This window comes from Calliphora vicina, chromosome 3, assembly GCF_958450345.1.
Source record: "Calliphora vicina chromosome 3, idCalVici1.1, whole genome shotgun sequence".
NCBI lineage: Eukaryota > Metazoa > Arthropoda > Insecta > Diptera > Calliphoridae > Calliphora > Calliphora vicina.
In genome coordinates this window covers 89,275,560-89,297,602 of record NC_088782.1, presented here as the reverse complement: position 1 = coordinate 89,297,602, position 22,043 = coordinate 89,275,560, and the positions used below count along the sequence as shown (strand labels likewise).

General features: G+C 34.9%; 1 protein-coding gene across 1 annotated transcript in view; it reads left to right on the top strand.

Moving 5' to 3' along the window:
- LOC135955871 (IQ and AAA domain-containing protein 1-like) overlaps positions 1-22,043 on the top strand; it is a 131,881-nt gene that overhangs the window by 5,199 nt on the left and 104,639 nt on the right. The gene's annotated exons all lie outside the window — the stretch shown is intronic.

Sequence of the window (22,043 nt, the reverse complement as noted above, 5' to 3'; positions counted from 1 at the left end):
TTTTCTTTTTAACGCTTTATTGATTTATTGAATCTATCTGTTATCGATCTTACAATAAGTATTTAAATCTTATAACTAAAATTAAAACTATTTGCTCTTCAACAAGAGAGCCTTAATGGTAAACTGTCACTCATCGTAGCGGGTGGTAGATCTGCTCTACGGAGCCTGGATCGGGTTTGGGTCTGCACAAGTTGTCTTGCAAGCGTATTGGACTTTCTTGAACTCTTGCTTTACCAATGTCACTTCTAAGTCTCTGTGGATGTTTTCATTTCTTATGTACCATGGTGCTCCCGTCATGGTCCTAAGAATTTTAGATTGGGCCCTCTGTATAAGATCAATACTGGTGTTGCTAGCCATTCCCCATAATTGAATTCCATATGTCCAAATTGTTTTTAAAACGGTCTTATACAGGATGACTTTATATTCAAGGCTTAATTTTGATTGGTCACTGATTAACCAATGAAAGCTAGAAGCTTTTAACTTCATGTGAAGTCTCTTGGTTTCTATGTGTCGGCGCCAAGTAAGCCGTCTATCTAGATGAATACCAAGGTAGGTGACATAATCAGACTGCGGTATATTAACGTTGTTGAGTGTGACAGGTGGGCAATTTCCTGTCCTTAGAGCGAACGTAACATGTTTACTTTTCAGCTCATTTACCTTTATTCGCCAGTTTTTCAACCATGACTCCACACGTACGAGGTAATTCTGTAGTTGACTAGATGCCATGAGTGGGTTTTCGTCTGAGCTAATAATGGCGGTATCATCAGCAAATGCTGAAATTGTTAGTTTATCGCACGTAGGGAGGTCGGAGGTGTAAATCAAATATAGCGTAGGTCCTAGTACACTTCCCTGTGGAACGCCAGCTTTAATCTTGTATTCTCTCGTCACATAATCATTGTACTTAACTCTGAAAAGTCTATTCGATAAATAAGACTCCAGCAATTTATGAGTAGATAGTGGTAGTAAACATTTGATTTTATGTACTAGACCTTTATGCCATACCTTGTCAAAAGCCTGAGCAACGTATAAAAAGACGGCAGAACAATATTTCTTTAATTCAAAAGATTTTCTAAGCTCTCCAGTTAAACGATTGACCTGTTCAATGGTGCCATGATGTTCACGGAAACCAAATTGGTGTACTGGGATAATGTTTCCATCATTCAAAAGAGGTATTATCTTTTCCTGGAATATTTTCTTGAATAGCTTCGACAAACAAGGGAGTAGGCTAATAGGTCTATAAGAAGATGGCAGGGTTAAATCTTTACACGGTTTATGTATCATTATTATTTGAGAAATCTTCCAATTTTTTGGATAAATTCCTAGTTTCAAGATCGCATTAAACAATATAGATAGCACAATTATTGCCACATTTGGTAGGTTCTTAATCATTGATGGCGTTATTAAATCATATCCCGGTGATTTTTTCAAGTCTAATTTATTTTTAATTACTCTATTAACATCCTCAGGACTAATATCGAATTGGGCTGCATTAGCCATTGTTGAAGCTGGCAATTCTTCTAGTTCAAACTCATTTGCCGTAGAATTGGGTTGAAATACTTCACTTAAATTTTCAGCAAATACTGAGGCTTTTTCTATAGCACTTCGTGCCCAGGTTCCGTCAGCTTTTCTTAAAGCTCTTTGCGCCTCTACCGGTGGCTTAATGTTCATCGTTGCCTTCCAAAGAGAGAAATTTGTGTATTTTGTACTCGTCAAACTTTTAATACATATAATTTTCTTTTATGCGACCCTCTTCTAAATGCTTTGCAGCAGGTGATCTATTATGTTTCCATTCTCTTCTGAGTCTTCTCTTTTCGAGAAGTAGTCTTTCAATATCCGAATTTGAAATAGGCGTATTAGTTTTTGGAGGGATTTGTGAAGTCATTGACGGTCCTATCTATGTCTTCCTCACACTGTCAATTAGGATTTGTGTGGATATGACTGCTGACATATTTCCTATATTTTAGCCAATTTGTCTTAAAATACAAAGAGTCCTTAGGAAATCTTGGGATGTTGGGTCTCTCACAATAATTAATAATTACAGGAGAGTGGTCAGAAGATAGATCATAGGATATTTCTGTGGATATTGCATTTCGAATAATATTTATACATATGGCGAAGTCTATTAGATCAGGAATTTTTCTAGGATCAGTTGGCCAATATGTTGGGTGTCTAGAGCTTTATACAACTGTCTACCTCTGGGATTTACCAATCGCGAACCCCAATATGTATGTTAGGCATTGTAGTCTCCACATGCCAGAAACCGATCTCCTAGTGTTATAAAGAATTCTTCAAATTGCTCCTTGGTCATCGAAAAACTTGGTGGGCAATATATAGCGCTCAGAGTTAAGTCTCCAGCTGGGTATTCAAGGCGGATAGATGTTGCTTGCATATAATCCTTTGAAAACGCATCTAGGGCATAGTGTCTCAATCGGTTTCTAATTATGATACCGGTACAGCCATGTGCCTTACCGTCCGGATGGTTTGTGTAATGAAATGAGTATCCTGATATATTAAAGTTATATCTATTTGTAAGATGTGTCTCCGAAATTAACATCACATCGATGCTTTTATTTAACATAAAATTGCATCGGAATGTAATTTCAACTCTAAAAATAGGTTGAGGAATTTTGTGCTTATATCTATATATATAAAAATTAAATGGTCCATGTATGTAATGGCATCACGTGAGAACGGCTGGAGCGATTTGGCTGATTTTTTTTATTCGATTCGAAATTTTCAGGAGATGGTTTGTAAAGAAAAAAAATTCAAAAATTCCGGGTAAAACTCGGAAATTCTTTTTTTTTTGAGTCCAGTCTGTAATAAAAAAGCTCCTAAAGTACTAATTTAGATATTTTATTTGCAAATAAATAAGAACAGGGTGGTGTGCGTGGGTTGGAGAAACTTGAAGAACTAACATTAGTAAATGCTACCGGGCGATCAACTGGTTTATTATATTGTGAATGGACTTCATTTCAAAGCCTTCAGACTCTAACGCCTTTTTTATACCATCAGTAGGCACATAACTATCTATGCCTTTGATGACTACTGTCAAATCTTTAGCACTTTTTAGTTGATATGTATAGTAGTTTCTTTTCTCGGAATCGAAATTATCAACTACTATTCTGAAATTTTTTTCAAAGTAAATTTGTATCTTTCCTTACCTACAAGTTGGGACCATTTGTTCACCAAACCATTTGTATAGGGTTCGCGCAAATATAGGGGAGGTGGCTTATAGTCTGTTACAGGCGGGTGTTTTTTCACTTTCTTGATTGGCAAGAATTGCAAAACGATTTTGACTTACCGGATACTTCTTCGCCTGTTTTGTATTTGGTTCCAATTTTGATGTCCTAGGACTGGACTTGCGTTTTGTTATAGTGATGTAACGGTCCATACCTGTTAGGATTTTTCCGTGTTTTTCACTGTGTGTCTCAAAGTGTGTCTGTATTTCTGCGAATTTATAAACGTGTACGTTTTAAATAAATAAAGAGTTGTTACAATTTTTAAACTACTAAACGGCTTTTATTTGCAATCAAAAGTATTCGGTTATTTAAAGGAAATAAACCAACGTTTTGAAAAGGCTAAAACGTAACAATTGTTGTCAGAAGTGGGATTGCAAAATAATAAGCATGAAGTTTGAAGAACTAAAAGTTGAACAACTCAAGAAAGAATTGAGTAAGTTGGAGCAGGCAACAGCAGGTAACAAAGCAGAATTGCAGAAGAGGCTGATAGATGAATTTAAGCTTCGTGATATTGACATCGGAGCTTTTGAATTCGAGTATAAAGAAGAAATGAAAGTTTCTGCACGTGCAACAACAAGCAGCATGGATTTAAGCACAATGTTTGCTGCTATGATGGAAAAATTGAAGGAAGTTAAAGCTGAAGTTCTGGAAAATTTTAGAGAAGTTCAAGAAACTTCTAAAATCAACAACGAGAAGCTGTTAGCTGAAGTTCAAGAAACATCTAGAGTCAACAATGAGAATCTTTTTGCCAACAACGAGAAACTTCGTGCTGAGGTTAAAGCTGAAGTCAAAGGAACTACCAAACACTTAGCTGAAATGGAAGCGGAACTTCAAGAATCCTCTCGAGCTACAGATGAGAAAATTCAGGAAATGTCAGAGGTTATTAACCCTCTAATGCCCAAGCATACCCAAGGCACTCATCGCAAAAATGTCTATTAATGAATATATCACTGTCCGAATTTGAAATAGGCGTATTAGTTTTTGGAGGGATTTGTGAAGTCATTGACGGTCCTATCTATGTCTTCCTCACACTGTCAATTAGGATTTGTGTGGATATGACTGCTGACATATTTCCTATATTTTAGCCAATTTGTCTTAAAATACAAAGAGTCCTTAGGAAATCTTGGGATGTTGGGTCTCTCACAATAATTAATAATTACAGGAGAGTGGTCAGAAGATAGATCATAGGATATTTCTGTGGATATTGCATTTCGAATAATATTTATACATATGGCGAAGTCTATTAGATCAGGAATTTTTCTAGGATCAGTTGGCCAATATGTTGGGTGTCTAGAGCTTTATACAACTGTCTACCTCTGGGATTTACCAATCGCGAACCCCAATATGTATGTTAGGCATTGTAGTTTCCACATGCCAGAAACCGATCTCCTAGTGTTATAAAGAATTCTTCAAATTGCTCCTTGGTCATCGAAAAACTTGGTGGGCAATATATAGCGCTCAGAGTTAAGTCTCCAGCTGGGTATTCAAGGCGGATAGATGTTGCTTGCATATAATCCTTTGAAAACGCATCTAGGGCATAGTGTCTCAATCGGTTTCTAATTATGATACCGGTACAGCCATGTGCCTTACCGTCCGGATGGTTTGTGTAATGAAATGAGTATCCTGATATATTAAAGTTATATCTATTTGTAAGATGTGTCTCCGAAATTAACATCACATCGATGCTTTTATTTAACATAAAATTGCATCGGAATGTAATTTCAACTCTAAAAATAGGTTGAGGAATTTTGTGCTTATATCTATATATATAAAAATTAAATGGTCCATGTATGTAATGGCATCACGTGAGAACGGCTGGAGCGATTTGGCTGATTTTTTTTATTCGATTCGAAATTTTCAGGAGATGGTTTGTAAAGAAAAAAAATTCAAAAATTCCGGGTAAAACTCGGAAATTCTTTTTTTTTTGAGTCCAGTCTGTAATAAAAAAGCTCCTAAAGTACTAATTTAGATATTTTATTTGCAAATAAATAAGAACAGGGTGGTGTGCGTGGGTTGGAGAAACTTGAAGAACTAACATTAGTAAATGCTACCGGGCGATCAACTGGTTTATTATATTGTGAATGGACTTCATTTCAAAGCCTTCAGACTCTAACGCCTTTTTTATACCATCAGTAGGCACATAACTATCTATGCCTTTGATGACTACTGTCAAATCTTTAGCACTTTTTAGTTGATATGTATAGTAGTTTCTTTTCTCGGAATCGAAATTATCAACTACTATTCTGAAATTTTTTTCAAAGTAAATTTGTATCTTTCCTTACCTACAAGTTGGGACCATTTGTTCACCAAACCATTTGTATAGGGTTCGCGCAAATATAGGGGAGGTGGCTTATAGTCTGTTACAGGCGGGTGTTTTTTCACTTTCTTGATTGGCAAGAATTGCAAAACGATTTTGACTTACCGGATACTTCTTCGCCTGTTTTGTATTTGGTTCCAATTTTGATGTCCTAGGACTGGACTTGCGTTTTGTTATAGTGATGTAACGGTCCATACCTGTTAGGATTTTTCCGTGTTTTTCACTGTGTGTCTCAAAGTGTGTCTGTATTTCTGCGAATTTATAAACGTGTACGTTTTAAATAAATAAAGAGTTGTTACAATTTTTAAACTACTAAACGGCTTTTATTTGCAATCAAAAGTATTCGGTTATTTAAAGGAAATAAACCAACGTTTTGAAAAGGCTAAAACGTAACAATTGTTGTCAGAAGTGGGATTGCAAAATAATAAGCATGAAGTTTGAAGAACTAAAAGTTGAACAACTCAAGAAAGAATTGAGTAAGTTGGAGCAGGCAACAGCAGGTAACAAAGCAGAATTGCAGAAGAGGCTGATAGATGAATTTAAGCTTCGTGATATTGACATCGGAGCTTTTGAATTCGAGTATAAAGAAGAAATGAAAGTTTCTGCACGTGCAACAACAAGCAGCATGGATTTAAGCACAATGTTTGCTGCTATGATGGAAAAATTGAAGGAAGTTAAAGCTGAAGTTCTGGAAAATTTTAGAGAAGTTCAAGAAACTTCTAAAATCAACAACGAGAAGCTGTTAGCTGAAGTTCAAGAAACATCTAGAGTCAACAATGAGAATCTTTTTGCCAACAACGAGAAACTTCGTGCTGAGGTTAAAGCTGAAGTCAAAGGAACTACCAAACACTTAGCTGAAATGGAAGCGGAACTTCAAGAATCCTCTCGAGCTACAGATGAGAAAATTCAGGAAATGTCAGAGGTTATTAACCCTCTAATGCCCAAGCATACCCAAGGCACTCATCGCAAAAATGTCTATTAATGAATATATCACTGATTTTGCATTTCAAAAACTCATATAACAGTTGCTAAAAAACGCACTTATTTTAAAAGGCTTTCAAAGTTTCTGAAATGAAATATGAGTTATATGAGAATTATTCCAGAAGCATCCAGTAGTATTCTACTAGGCTCCTAGTTTTGATGGCAGCAGACCATTTAATGTTTTCAAGTTCCAGTTTGATATAGTTGCCAAGAGAAATGTATGGAATAATGAAGAAAAAGCTATAGAATTGATTTTGACCTTGAAAGGAAACGCAGCAATAGTTCTTGAAAGCGTACCAGTAAGTAACATAAATAGTTATGATGACATAATGGATGCTTTACAACGAAAGTATGGTGGAGAACACATGAAAGAAATATACCGAATGGAATTGCGTCGTAGAGTGCAAAAACCTAATGAGACGCTACAAGACTTTGGGGCAGAAATCGAACGTTTGATGCAGCTTACATACACAGACGAAAACCATCCGTTATTGGATCATTTCAAGATCAAGGCATTAGAACATAATTATGATGGGGATGAAAAGCTTCATTCCATCTAAGAAAATTTCAATTAAAACTATGGAAAAATCCAGGTTTAATCAGAAGTGCAATCAGATCTAGAGAGGAAGCATTCAGAATCTGGCGTAACAAAAATGCCGAAACTGGTTCGCTACGCAAAAGGGCGAGATCTTCGTGTGCCAAAGTGCTGAGGCGTGAAAAATCTCTACACGAGCAGTGCCTTCGAGCCAAAGTTCTTACTGCTCCCCGGGGCAGTAAGAGCTTTTGGTCATTCGTTAAAATAATTAAGGATAATGATAGTTCATCAATTCCTACTCTTTTAAGGGATGACCAACCATTCACTCACCCGGTTGATAAAGCTAACCTTTTGGCTGAATTATTTTCAAGTAATTCGAACTTACCGGAAAGCAATCAACCACTGCCCGAGCTCGAAAGAGTATCAGTTACTATGCCGGATATATTCTTTGGCGCTCGCGCAGTTAAAAGGGTTTTAGCGGATCTCAACATAAATAAGTCTCCTGGGCCTGATGGTATACCAGCACTGGTCTTGAAGCAGTGTTCTTCGACGCTAGCTCGTCCATTAGCTAACATTTTCAGCACCGTTTATACCGTACCGGCAAATTTCCAGTATGTTGGAAGGTTGCTAATGTAACGCCAATTCCTAAAAAGGGAGAGGCTAACAACCTTTAAAATTATCGCCCAATAGCAATTTGTTCAGCACTTTCCAGAGTTATGGAGAGTATGGTTAACTACCATCTTGTGAAATATTTAGAGTCCAACAATTTACTCAGCGACCGGCAGTATGGCTTTCGTAGAGGACGCTCTACGGGAGACTTGCTAGCCTTCCTATCGGAAAAATGGTGTCGTTCCATACACCGTTTTGGCGAAAGTAAAGTGGTGGCTCTAGATATTTCTAAAGCGTTTGATAGAGTATGGCATGGTGCGCCTTTAGCAAAACTTATTGCTTTTAGTGTCGGTAATAACTTCTCTCGATTTATATCGAGCTTCCTCAGAGATCGCACTATACGAGTTGTTATAGATGGAATTTCATCAAACGAGTTCAAGATCAATTCATGGGTACCGCAAGGCTCCGTCCTTTCTCCTACTCTATTTCTTATCTTTATAAACGACCTTCTACGTCAAACTTCCAACCCTATCTACTCTTTTGCAGATAACAGCAACATTTGCCATTCATATGCATTCAATTATAGACTAAGCCTGTCGGAGATTGGGGCAATGAGGCAAAATATGAATTATACGCTCAACCAAGAGCTTGTGACAATCTCTGAATGGGGTTGTGCGAATGGAGTTGATTTCAATGCACACAAGACTCAATGTTGTATGTTAACTCACAAACGCACAACAGATCATGTTGCTCCATCCGTTTTTATGGGTGGTGTAAATATTAAGGAATCAGAAGCTCTTGATGTTCTAGGCATGAGTATTCAGTGCGATGTCCGCTGGACAAAACACATTTTTCGAGTGTCGAAAGAAGCATTCAAGTGCCTTGGTTTTCTAAAACGGTGTAAGAAATACTTCACTCCATCTGATCTCCTTACTATTTACACCACTTATATCCGACCTAAAATGGAATACAACTCTCATGTGTGGGCCGGTGCTTCGAACACAGGAGAGGGCGAAGATGCTTATCGGTGACAGTAGGGTATCCAGCTCTATTGATTCACTGGAACATCGTCGCAATGTGGGTTGTGTTTCACTATTCTACCGATACTACAATGGTATGTGCTCTGCTGAAATTAGGGAACTTGTTCCCGAAACCCGTAGTTTTTTACGCAACACACGCTCTTCGACAAGGGCACATCAATTTGTTGTCGACTGGACAGTAGATCCCACAACACATTGCAGGGAAAATTCGTTCATTAGCCGCACTGTCCGTATGTGGAATAAGCTTCCTCCTGAAGTCTTTCCTGTCACTTTCAATACAGGAAAATTCAAATCAAATGTCCACAAACACTGCTCCCTCTATCCTCCCTCCAATAACCTATTTTCCTAGTTCCAAAACAATGCTTTGCATGAATAGGGGTCATCCCCTGAGTGCTGGTCCAAGAAAAAAAAACAAAAAAAGCACCTTATGTTACGCGAAAGTCTATATTTGCGGAAACAGTTTCATTCCCGTTGGCACAAGAAACAGCGAAATTAATGTCTAAGCCGCAAATATGCAAGGTGCGAAACGTCGAGGTTGTAGCTGATGATGAGAGAGGTATAATCGACGATTTAAGAAAGGTGTTGGAGGCATTTAGCGAGAAGGTTAAGTCAAGATCAAATGCTATAACTGCGGGAAAGCCGGTCATATTCAGCGAAACTGCAAAGCACCGAGAAAACTAACCAGATCTGTTTCGCCACCAAGAAATGAGCAGCAGGCGATTGATCGTTCATCACAAGAGTCACCTTTAAACTAAACCGAGCTAGCGCTATGGGGCAAGAACTAGCTTCCACATCTGAGGGCCCCACAATCTTCATATCAGTAATTCAGCAGAAAAATAGCAAATTTACTGCTTGTGGGTACATAAATGGTCAGAAGCACGTTTTTACTATAGACACTGGGGCATCACAGTCTATCGTCAAGCCCGATTTAGTCAAGAAAACAAATATGAAATTAACCATTGCCAAAGTTAGCGTCCATCATGTATTTATTGTTGCCGATATTGTGGACGAAGTAATCATTTGTGCGGATTTCATGATTAGTCATGGCATTGCTTTGGATATGGGACAAAAGGTTATGATTTGACGAAATGTGGAAATACCCCTTGACGTCGGATATGAAAATAGGACTCAAGTGAGAAGGCTAGTTACCGTCGATCATCAGAAACTGCCACCACAGTCAGAAACTTTGGAGGGAGATTGTGAGGACAACAGTTTGTGGGTGGTAGAACCAATAGAAATAAAAAGTGATCTTATAACAGCAAAAGCCCTCGTTAAGCCCTGCAACAAAATAATAGTTCCTTTAAGAGTGCTTAACCTGTCCAGCTCTGAAAAAGTCGTTAAGCCAAATTCCGAAATAGTCGATGCACTTCAGCAGAGGCAGTAGTCAATTGCGAGAAAAACCCGGAACCTGCCAATAAATTCACCAAGGAACATGAGCTACTAGCGGAGTATGTGGGGAAATGGGTAGGAGGATTAGCGCCGCCCGATAGAAAAAAGGCCAAACAGCTTCTGAAGAAACATACCTCAGTCTTCGCCTTAAAAAGTCAAAGCCAAGGTATAACGGCAATTGTAAAACATCAAATAAATTCTGGCGAAGCGAGGCCCATAAAGCAGGCGCACAGTGCTCCCATGTAGAACAAAATTTGGCAAAAATAGAAGTAGTTGTTGTAGAGTAATGAAATTTGGCATAGGGCTATATGTCATAAACATAAGACAAAATTGAAATTTTGAGCAAAATCGGCCCATGGATAATGGTACCTCCCATATATCCTTAAAAACGAAAATGTCAGTAAAACATTTCTAGTTGTCAATAGGCAAACAAAATGTAGTAGTTACTAAAAAGCAACGTACTAATTTCATTTCAACAGAAAAAAGACTCTATAAATTTTATATATCCTTTCAATAAAAAGTTAAAAAAAATTCTGAAGTTATTGAAAAATTGGCTCTTTGGTTATAGAAACTTTTATTTTTATAAAGTAGGAGCAAGGAAACACTTAAATCCTGTATATCCTTTTGTAAAAATACCTAAAATTTAAACAAAAAAAAACAATTTCATATTTTTGTAATTAATTGTTTTTACAAATATTTTAAATGCCTTATATTTGTACTTACATATTTACTTCTATATTCATAAAGTTCTCAATGGTTTATTTAATAAACTATCATTTGTCAATCATTTATGGCGCGAAATTTATTTATTTTTTTTTTCATCATTTATTTATTGTATCTTCATTATTTAATGAACTAACAATAAGTGGTTCAAATCTTATATCTAATATTATTATTTAATTAGTCCAGCCAGTGCCGGACGAAAAAATTTTGTGTTCATGGTTGTTTTGGTTAAATTGGCATTCTTCCTTCTAGATTAGGTCTGCTGTGTCCCTCCTTCTTAATCGAGTGTGGCCACGGTTATCTAATATGTTGCGGACCAGCGGGTTTGGGTGAACTTCAAGTTTTTTTAAATATTTTTGTACGTTTTTCGAGATTTCAGTTTTTACAATGGGCACGTTTAGATCTTTGTGTATATTCGCGTTTTTGATATACCAGGGGGCAACTGTGATCATTCTTAGAAACTTGTTTTGGCGTCTTTGGATCTTTTCTACATTTGACGCTGAGGCCGTGCCCCATAACTGTATGCCATAACACCATATCGGTTTTATGATCATGTTATAAAGTAGAAGTTTACAATCTAAACTAAGCGTGGAGTTTCTGCCAATAAGCCAATTAATTTGAATTGATTTCAATTTCATTTGAGTCAACTTTGCATCTATATGACTTTTCCATGTAAGGCGACGATCGAGATGTATTCCGAGATATTTCACTTCCGATTGTTGAATTATTGTTTGGTTATTGATATGAATAGGGGGGCATGATTCTCTACGCAATGTAAATGTAATGTGAGTACATTTTTGCTCGTTGACTTTAATTTTCCATTGTTTTAACCATTTTTCTAATTCAAATATGTGGTTTTGTAAGTAACGAGACGCTTCTTGAGGGTTTTCATGAATGCTTAGAATAGCAGTATCATCAGCAAATGTTGATGTATGAGTGCGATTGTTAGTTGGCATATCTGACGAATACATCAAATATAAAAAAGGTCCCAGGATACTGCCTTGGGGGACTCCAGCTTCAATGGGTTGTGCAGTACTTAAAAAGTTTCCCTCTTTAACCTTAAATGTTCGACCAGTTAAATAGCTTTCCAACAGCTTATGTGTGTTTGCCGGTAAATTTTGACTCAATTTGTATATTAATCCAGCATGCCATACCTTATCAAACGCTTGAGAGATGTCGATGAAGAGTGCAGAACAGTATTTCTTTTCTTCAAACGCTTTTCTCACCATATTTACAAGTCTATGGGTTTGTTCGATAGTACTGTGTTTTCTTCTAAATCCAAATTGATGATTCGGAATACAATTGTTTTCAGTTAACATCGGGTACAACTTGTTCATAAGTATCTTCTCAAATAGCTTTGATATATTAGACAATAGGCTGATGGGTCTGTATGATTCTACTTTTGTGTGATCTTTTCCCGGCTTGGGTATCATGGTAACCAGTGAAACCTTCCATTCTGGAGGATAATATTCAAGTCGTAATATAGCATTAAAAATAAAAAGAATTATTTTTATTGCTATCCGGGGTAGCTCCATAAGCATCTTGTTGCTGATCCTGTCCATACCAGGCGCTTTCTTGGGATTTAAATCAGCAATAGCATTTTCGATCTCTCGAATCTCAAAACGTAGGGGTACGGCTGCTCCAAAATAGGGTGCAACAGGTGGCAACTCAATTGCTTCGTTTGATGTGTTCGGTGTAAATACTTTTTTTAAATGATTAACAAACAGATTCCCTTTTTCAGTATCATTTCTTGCCCAACCACCACTTGAATTTCGCAAGGGGGACTTACATATAACGGGTCTTTTAAGATTTTTTGTTGCTGGCCATAATGAGTAATCCGATTGCGGGGTTGCGTCCAGGCTTTCTAAATATTTATTCAATGATTCCATTTTTCGAAATTCCAAGAGCTTTTTAAGTCTTTTTATACAATCTTTAAGCTTCGATTTTAGTTGGGGGGATCTGTGCAATTGCCACTCTCTCGAAGTCTTCTTTTTTCATTTAAGAGTCGTTCGACATCTGCAGAATTAATTCTATTATATCTGAATTGTCGGGGGGTTTGGGTAGCATGTTGAGCAGCCAGTCTGAAATTTTTATCGAAATTGGTAAGAGAGTGATCGATGTTTTCTGGTGTTCTTAGCGGTATGTTTTCCGAGCAATGTGTATTGAGGTATTTTTTATATTTGAGCCAATTTATTCTTGTGCCTGCCATCGCTAAATTACCAGTCGGGGATACAATTTCTAGGGGGCTCAATAAAGTAATAATAGTGGGTGAGTGATCTGAAGATAGTTCCAGCGAGGATTCAATTTGAATCATTTCTATAGGGATATTTTTCATCACGCTAAAATCAATAACATCCGGTATTTTTCGTGGGTCAGTAGGCCAGTAAGTAGGTTGGCCGCTCGAAAGCACATGCAAACCCATTTTAGAAATTGAGTCGAACAAAACACGACCTTTAGGGGTAATCAGTCGTGATCCCCAGAATGTGTGCTTAGCATTATAATCGCCAGCAGCCAGGAAACGGGGGCCTAGTGATTTAAAAAAACTATTATATTGACTTTCTGTAATTGAGAATCTTGGGGGTGAGTATATCGATGAAATCACTAAGTTTCGATGAAAATCTTCAAGACAGATTGTAGTAGCTTGAAGATAATCTTCGCAGAAATCACACATTAAGTAGTGTTTTATTCGAGCTTTTATTAAAATTGCCGAGCCTCCGCATGCTCTACCTCTGGGATCTTTGGTGTCATATATTACATATCCATTTATTCGAAAGGAACTTCTGGACGTCAAATGAGTTTCAGAAACCAGCATTACATCAATTTGTTGGTTTTTTAAAAAATATTCGAGTTCGTTTTTGTGTTGGCGTATGCCGTTTGCATTCCAAAAACATATTCTTAGGCAGTTCATGGTCTGTTAAGCACAGCCTGCAATAACATTGATTGCATCTTAAGCATTTCTTGCATCATGTTGCTCATTGAGTTTGTAAAGTTATTTACCGATTGCACAAGAGTTTCTATTGTAGATTCTAGTCGGGTAAAATTAAAAATTGGCGTTAGCTCTCTTACCTCTGGGTTCATATTTTCGTTTTGGAGTTGACGGACTTGCGGCTGAGTTTGGTTCTTTCTAAGTACATTTGCATATGTTACTTTGTTGTCATATGTCTGTTGCAACGGGGGGTAGTTCAAATTGATGTTTTTTAATGGCTGAGCGGGGAAAATCTTTCGAAATTTATTGAACTAATTATTAAAAATAAGCGCCTATAAATATACCTATATGTTTCAATCTTAAAAATAACACTAGTTTACAAGGTTTTTGCTCATGAATTGAAACATATGGGGATTTGTGTAATTAGGTATTCTAACTTCAGAAAAAATATTTAAAAAAATCCTGGTCGTCAAACTTTTGAGATATTTCTTAAAAACGAAACATATAAAAATTTACATTAAATTAGTACAAAAAAATTAAAAGTGAAGTGTTTTAGTTCTATTTTTATAATTATTTTCATTTGTCTCCCTCACGACACTCCAACAGTAGTCTCCTAGCATATTCTGATCCCAAAAACCTTGATAATTCCTCTCGAAAATCTTCAAATCTTGATGGAAACGCTCTCCATGTTCGTCACTCATGTATCCGAGGTTTTCCGGGAAAAAATCCACATGAGAATGTAAAAAGTGAATTTTGAGGGATATATTTGCACCCATCAATTCAAAATTATGTAATAAATTCACAACAATATCTCTGTAATTTTGACTTTTCTTATTCCCCAAAAATTCTTGAACAACAAGTTTAAAAGAATTCCATGCTGCATTTTCAACGTCGGTTAATAGACACTCAAATTTGGTATCAACCAAAATGTTTCTTATTTGACGACCCACAAATATGCCTTCTTTTAGTTTAGCCTCGGAAAGACTTGGGAACACGCTGCATAAATATTGAAATGCTGGTTTTGTCTTATCTAAAGCTTTTACGAAATTTTTTAATGTAAATAAGCATTTTGCAGTGTTTGTGTTATAGGAAAACCTTGATTTGACTGAATAATTTTTCCGCAAATAAAACAAAAATGGTCGGGGTTTATTTTACACTTTCTAGAAGACATTTTAAAATAGTTTTTACTTTAGAGTTTTGTATTTAATGGCGATTTATTAACGTTTATTTACAGGAAAGATGTACTTTTAAACAGTATTTATTTTTTTCCCGTTATTTTTTTTGGAATTTGTCAAAAGAATACAACTCTGAAAGTATCTAGTAGCTTCGCCAGAGTGTTATGTACCCAAAAACGATGTGAATACCTAATTACCACAATTCGGTACACTACAGTATACATTAGTAGTACTCAGGTCAGGGTAAAAATAAAAACCCATATATCTCAAAATTTGGACGTATAGAAGGGAAACAAAAAATGGTCAATTAACTAGAGTCCCTAGCTCTTCTCGAAAATATAAGTTTCATTCCATGAGCAAACAAAAATGTTTGATTTGTAAACTAGTGTAATTAGTAATAGCAAATTGTCATTGATTTATAACCAATATATGAATGTTTACCAAGTAATTTATCACTCTAAACGATTAAAAAATAACAAACAAAAAATAAAGTTTTGCACAAAATACTTCAAAATTTAATAAAATTTAAATACTCCTTCAGAATCTCAAGTTATTTGAACATCTGAAAGTGATTAAACTGAATTAAACATGATGTAACAAATAAACAGCGTTAGTGAAACCAATATAAAATTGGCATTTTTAGGGGTTCAAAAGAAATCAAATCTGTTTTTTTTATTTTTATAGAGCAGGATACAAGGTAATAAAAAAAGTGAAAAAAAATAATATACTTTTTTGGGTATTTTTATTCAAACTTAGGTAAAATCAATATTTTTTGCTCAAAATTAGGCAATTTCGAAAGGCTGTAAGCCATGGACTTAGCAAAGATATGTAAAAAATTTTAAGTTTTTGGTTAAATTCAATATTTACAAATTTATATAGCAATTGTTAGTAAGACTAGTTTACGCAGATCTAATTCAGCAATTTATAATTGAAATTCCTATTAGAACGTATCAAATTTAACAATTTATATACTTAATAATAAGTTAATACGTTTGGATCAACATTTTTCCTTTTTAACCTCAAGTGAAGATTCTTCACTGAAGAAACAGATAATAAAAAATGGGTATACAAATATATTTAGACAAATTTCAAGATATTGGGTTGTGGGACTTATATGGGAGATATGACCTATTATGAGTCGATTGTCATGAACTATTTTAACGTGATTTTTATGTATTTATATGGGAGCTGTTGCCAAATATGGACCGATATTCACAAAATTCAGTAGTATGATTTTAAAAATTACTGATCTGTATACTATTTTGGTTCAATATATGGAACCTATGACCTATTATGGGCCTAAGTATTTGAGAGCTATTTTTGTACAATTTCATATAAACAACGCCATTAACAAGAGTTGACCTTATATGGAGCTATGACGAATTATGGACCAATATTTAAAAAATCTTGTAGTACGATTCTTGGATACAAATTACTGATCGGTGTAAAATTTTGGTTCAGTACAGATTATTTTGGATATTTGTGCAGGTTATTGTGTTTTCCGGAAGTGGTTCTTATATGGAGGCTATGACCAATTATGGGCCTATCATCGTAACATTTGGTACATCGATTTTTGTATACATATATTGAACAAATTTGTTTCGAATTTCAACCTGATAAATATATTTGTAAGAAATTTATGAGGAGTTTAGTGATTTTCGGGAGTGGACCTTATATGGGAGCTATGGTTAAATATGGACCGATATTCGCAGTAGTATGATTGCTGGATACAAATTACTGATCTGTGCGTAATTTCATTTTGATATCGATTTGTTTTAAATATTTATTAAGGTTAATATCTTTTTCGGAAATGCGCCTTATAGGGGAGCTATGACCAATTATCGGCAAATCTGCGTAAAATTTTGGTACAGTGATTTCTATGGATATTTTATGCTTATTATTTGTGTCGAATAGCATTATAAAGCTATTTATAAGATATTTATGAGTACTTAACTGATTTTTAGAAGTGGACCTTATATGGGAGCTATGGTCAAATATGGACCGATATTCACAAAATCCTGTAGAGATTTGTATTTTTTTTTCATATTTTATTTATTGTATCTTTACAAAATCAATAATTTGTTCAAATCTTAAATCAAAATATTAATTTTTATTTACGTCCCACCACAGTTGGACGAAAAATTATGTATAATTTATAGATCCTATCATCAGCGCAGGTCTGTTGGATTCCTTCTTCTTAGTCGGATATAGCCATTTCTTCTCATTAATGTTCGTGCAAGTGGGTTTGGGTGAACTTCTAACTTTTTCAAATATGACTCTGCTTGTTTTTTTATTTCATTTTTCACCAGGGAGACACCTAGGTCCTTATGAATGTTAATATTTCTCACATACCAAGGCGCTGCTGTTATCATTCGTAATATTTTATTTTGGAATCTTTGAATTTTTTCAATATTAGAAGCTGAGGCCGTGTCCCATAATTGAATTCCATAGCACCATATGGGTTTTATTATTGAGCTGTACAGCAAAAGATTGCAATCTAAACTCAATCTCGAGTTTTTACCAATTAGCCAGTAAGTTTGTAGTAATTTTAACTTTATTTGAGTCAATTTCGTATCTATATGCTTTTTCCAGGTAAGACGTCGGTCTAGATGCAGACCTAGATATTTAACTTCAGTTTGTTGAGGTATTATATGATTATTTATTAGGATTGGAGGGCACGATTCTCTACGCAATGTGAATGTAAGATGTATACATTTTTGCTCGTTTACTTTTATTCTCCATTGTTTTAACCACCTTTCTATGTCGAGTATAAGTTAACGAATCTGTTAACTGAATAATTTGAATGAATATTTTTTTAGTAAACTGTACCGATTTAAGTGTTTATTTTATTGATAAACTAAGAAATTGTAAAATAAATGCACAGTTGCTATGTAACCTAACGGTTAAATATTAAAAACATTCTTTGATGCATTATTTTTAAACTTTGATAAAAAGAGAAAAAATATTCATTCAATATTCTCTTCTTCTTCTTCTTTCTATTCTTATTCGTATTCTCTGTTTGTAACATAACTACTTAAACTAACTATATTTTGTTGCTCTCTTCTTCTTTCTTTTTCGTTTATTATTTTGTTTCAGTAATTGATAAATGTAAAATCTTTGATTATTCAAGTTTTTGATTTTAAAGGAATAACATCAAGTGGTCTTCTTAACAAAGAAATTTATTTAAAACAAGTAAGAGTGCTATATTCGGCTATGCCGAATCTTATATACCCTTCACCTTTGTTGTGGATGCATTATTATTTTTTATAATTAGTATATAGGTATGTATGTACATTGCCCACTTTCAGCGTACAGCATCCTAAATTTATCAAGAACACAAAAAACAACAACATCGCCAAACGAAACAGAACACCAAAAGAAAAAACAAAAACAAAATACGCAAGGCAATGAAACCAACACACATCCAAACATACGTTTAATTGTATAAAAAACAACAACAACGCCAAAAGAAACAAAACACAAAAAAAAACAAAATACGCAAAGCTTGCACATCCAACCATACGTTTTGTTGCTTTTTTGTCAAAGCATGCAATACATTGTGTTTTTTGATGAAATTTTCAGAGGTTGTCTCGGATTTTTGCTCATACCTCCGTTATTTATGGACGGATTTTGCTGATTTTAAATAGCAAAATTCTCGAAAGTATGTCTGACAGAATTGTTGAAGATTTGGATCCCGGAGATATCCGGGGCCTTCAGAAAATTGTTTTCAACAGACAGACAGACGGACAGACGGACGGACGGACGGACAGACAGACAGACAGACAGACAGACAGACAGACAGACAGACAGACAGACAGACAGACAGACAGACAGACTGACAGACAGACAGACAGAGACAGAGACAGAGACAGAGACAGAGACAGAGACAGAGACAGAGACAGAGACAGAGACAGAGACAGAGACAGAGACAGAGACAGAGACAGAGACAGAGACAGAGACAGAGACAGAGACAGAGACAGAGACAGAGACAGAGACAGAGACAGAGACAGAGACAGAGACAGAGACAGAGACAGAGACAGAGACAGAGACAGAGACAGAGACAGAGACAGAGACAGAGACAGAGACAGAGACAGAGACAGAGACAGAGACAGAGACAGAGACAGAGACAGAGACAGAGACAGAGACAGAGACAGAGACAGAGACAGAGACAGAGACAGAGACAGAGACAGAGACAGAGACAGAGACAGAGACAGAGACAGAGACAGAGACAGAGACAGAGACAGAGACAGAGACAGAGACAGAGACAGAGACAGAGACAGAGACAGAGACAGAGACAGAGACAGAGACAGAGACAGAGACAGAGACAGAGACAGAGACAGAGACAGAGACAGAGACAGAGACAGAGACAGAGACAGAGACAGAGACAGAGACAGAGACAGAGACAGAGACAGAGACAGAGACAGAGACAGAGACAGAGACAGAGACAGAGACAGAGACAGAGACAGATACAGAGACAGAGACAGAGACAGAGACAGAGACAGAGACAGAGACAGACAGACAGACAGACAGACAGACAGACAGACAGACAGACAGACAGACAGACAGACAGACAGACAGACAGACAGACAGACAGACAGACAGACAGACGGACATGGCTTAATCGACTCCGCTATCTATAAGGATCCAGAATATATATACTTTATAGGGTCGGAAATGAAAAATGTAGAAATTACAAACGGAATGACAAACTTATATATACCCTTCTCACGAAGCTGAAGCAAAATAATAAACTTAACTCTAAGAAACTAAACTAAAAGTGAAGAATTAAACTTGAACTTGAAAAAAAATAAAAATAAACTTATAATTCTTTAAAAAAAAGAAACCAAAGTGAAGAATTAAACTTGAAATCATAAAAATAATAAAATAATTAAAAATTCAAATTTAAAAAAATAAAATAAACAAGATATTCTTTTTAATAAAAAAAATATACATGTAGTAGAAAGATAAAATTAATGTTTAGAAATTAAAAAAAAAAACTCTACATAGTACAGATAAAAATAAATAATTTAGAATCTAAGAACAAAATTTGAAATTATAATAAAGAACAAAAACTTTATAAAATAAAATATTTAAACATTTAATCTTAAAAATAAAAAAGAAAACCTACATTGTAGAAAACTAAAATTATAAATAAGAAAACTAAAATAAAATTTAAATTATAAATATTTAGAAATATAAATTTAAATAAAACTACTTATTTTTATAAAATAGAGATTAAAAGTAAAATACCAAATCTACATAATAGATAAAAATATTATACTTTATAAAAAGTTTTTATAAAATAAAAATTTGTTATAAAATAAAAATAAAATTCTGTAAAAAATTTAAATAATGAAATAAAAATTTGAATACGATTTAATTTAAAAATTTTGTCATTGGGTTTTATTTGCTCAGCAAATTAAAGAAAATAAAACTTTGCATTATCTGAAAAAGATAATAAAAAGTTAATTGGCGCCCAACGTGATTGAACACATGTTTTATAATTGAAATCACTAACGGAAGATTACTACAGCCGAAAAATACCAGCTCAAAAAAGAAGATTGCTCTACTTGAGGTACTTCAACCAACCGGATTTGTGGCATTCTATTAACACCAGTGTAAGCCGAAAATTTAAAGTGAACAATTTTTATACCCTTCAGCTTCGTGAGAAGGGTATATACAAGTTTGTCATTCCGTTTGTAATTTCTACATTTTTCATTTCCGACCCTATAAAGTATATATATTCTGGATCCTTATAGATAGCGGAGTCGATTAAGACATGTCCGTCTGTCTGTCTGTTGAAATCAATTTTCTGAAGGCCCCAGATATCTCCGGGATCCAAATCTTCAACAATTCTGTCAGACATACTTTCGAGAATTTTGCTATTTAAAATCAGCAAAATCCGTCCATAAATAACGGAGATATGAGCAAAAATCCGAGACAACCTCTGAAAATTTCATCAAAAAACACAATGTATTGCATGCTTTGACAAAAAAGCAACAAAACGTATGTTTTTGGATGTGCATGCTTTGCGTATTTTGTTTTTTTTGTGTTTTATTTCTTTTGGCGTTGTTGTTGTTTTTTATACAACTATACGTTTGTTTGGTTGTGTGTTGGTTTTTTTGACAAAAAAGCAACAAAACGTATGCTTGGATATGCATGATTTGCGTATTTTGTTTTTTTGTGTTTTGTTTCTTTTGGCGTTGTTGTTGTTTTTTATACAACTAAACGTATGTTTGGTTGTGTGTATGTTTTTTTGACAAAAAAGAAATAAATCGTATGTTTGGATGTGCATGTTTTGAGTATTTTGTTTTTCTTTTGTGTTGTGTTTCTTTTGGCGTTGTTGTTTTTTATACAATAAAACGTATGTTTGGATGTGTGTTGGTTTCATTGGCTTGCGTATTTTGTTTTTTCTTTTGGTGTTTTGTTTCGTTTGGCGTTGTTGTTGTTTTTTGTGTTCTTGATAAATTTATGATGCTGTACGCTGAAAGTGGGCAATGTACATACATATACAGTCAGCGTCAAAAGAAAGTGTACAACTTGTTTTTACATTTAAAACGTTTTATTTACATATTAAAAAACAATTTTTTCTCCAGTTCTAGTATATTTAACAAAACACTTAATTGTTCTCTTGCAATATATAAACAAAAAACTAAACTATTTCAACTGCAACAAAACCAAAAATACTCCATTTTTAACGCGTCAGAAAAAAGTGTACACATTTAGAATTGCAATAAGATTTTTCTAGCTACATAAAAAAATATATTGTTATTCTTTATTTTTGCCTAGATTATAATTTTTTGTGGATCTTGCTGCTAGTCTCATGAGATTTTAAGATAGTAGCTTTTCTTGTTTGATCGCGAGAACTTTAAAACCAAAATGGGAAAACAAACTGCAATTGAAACAAGAAAGTAAGTCATAAAATTTAAAAATGAAGGCAAATCGTCACGTGAAATCTCCTCTATAATAGGAAGAAGCCATAATACTGTAAAAAAAATTATAGACAAACAAAAAAATTTAGAATTTTATAAGATCAGCAACGTGCCGGAACACCAAAACGCCTTAACAACCTTGAAATACGATCGATTGTGAGAGCAGTGAAGAAAGTA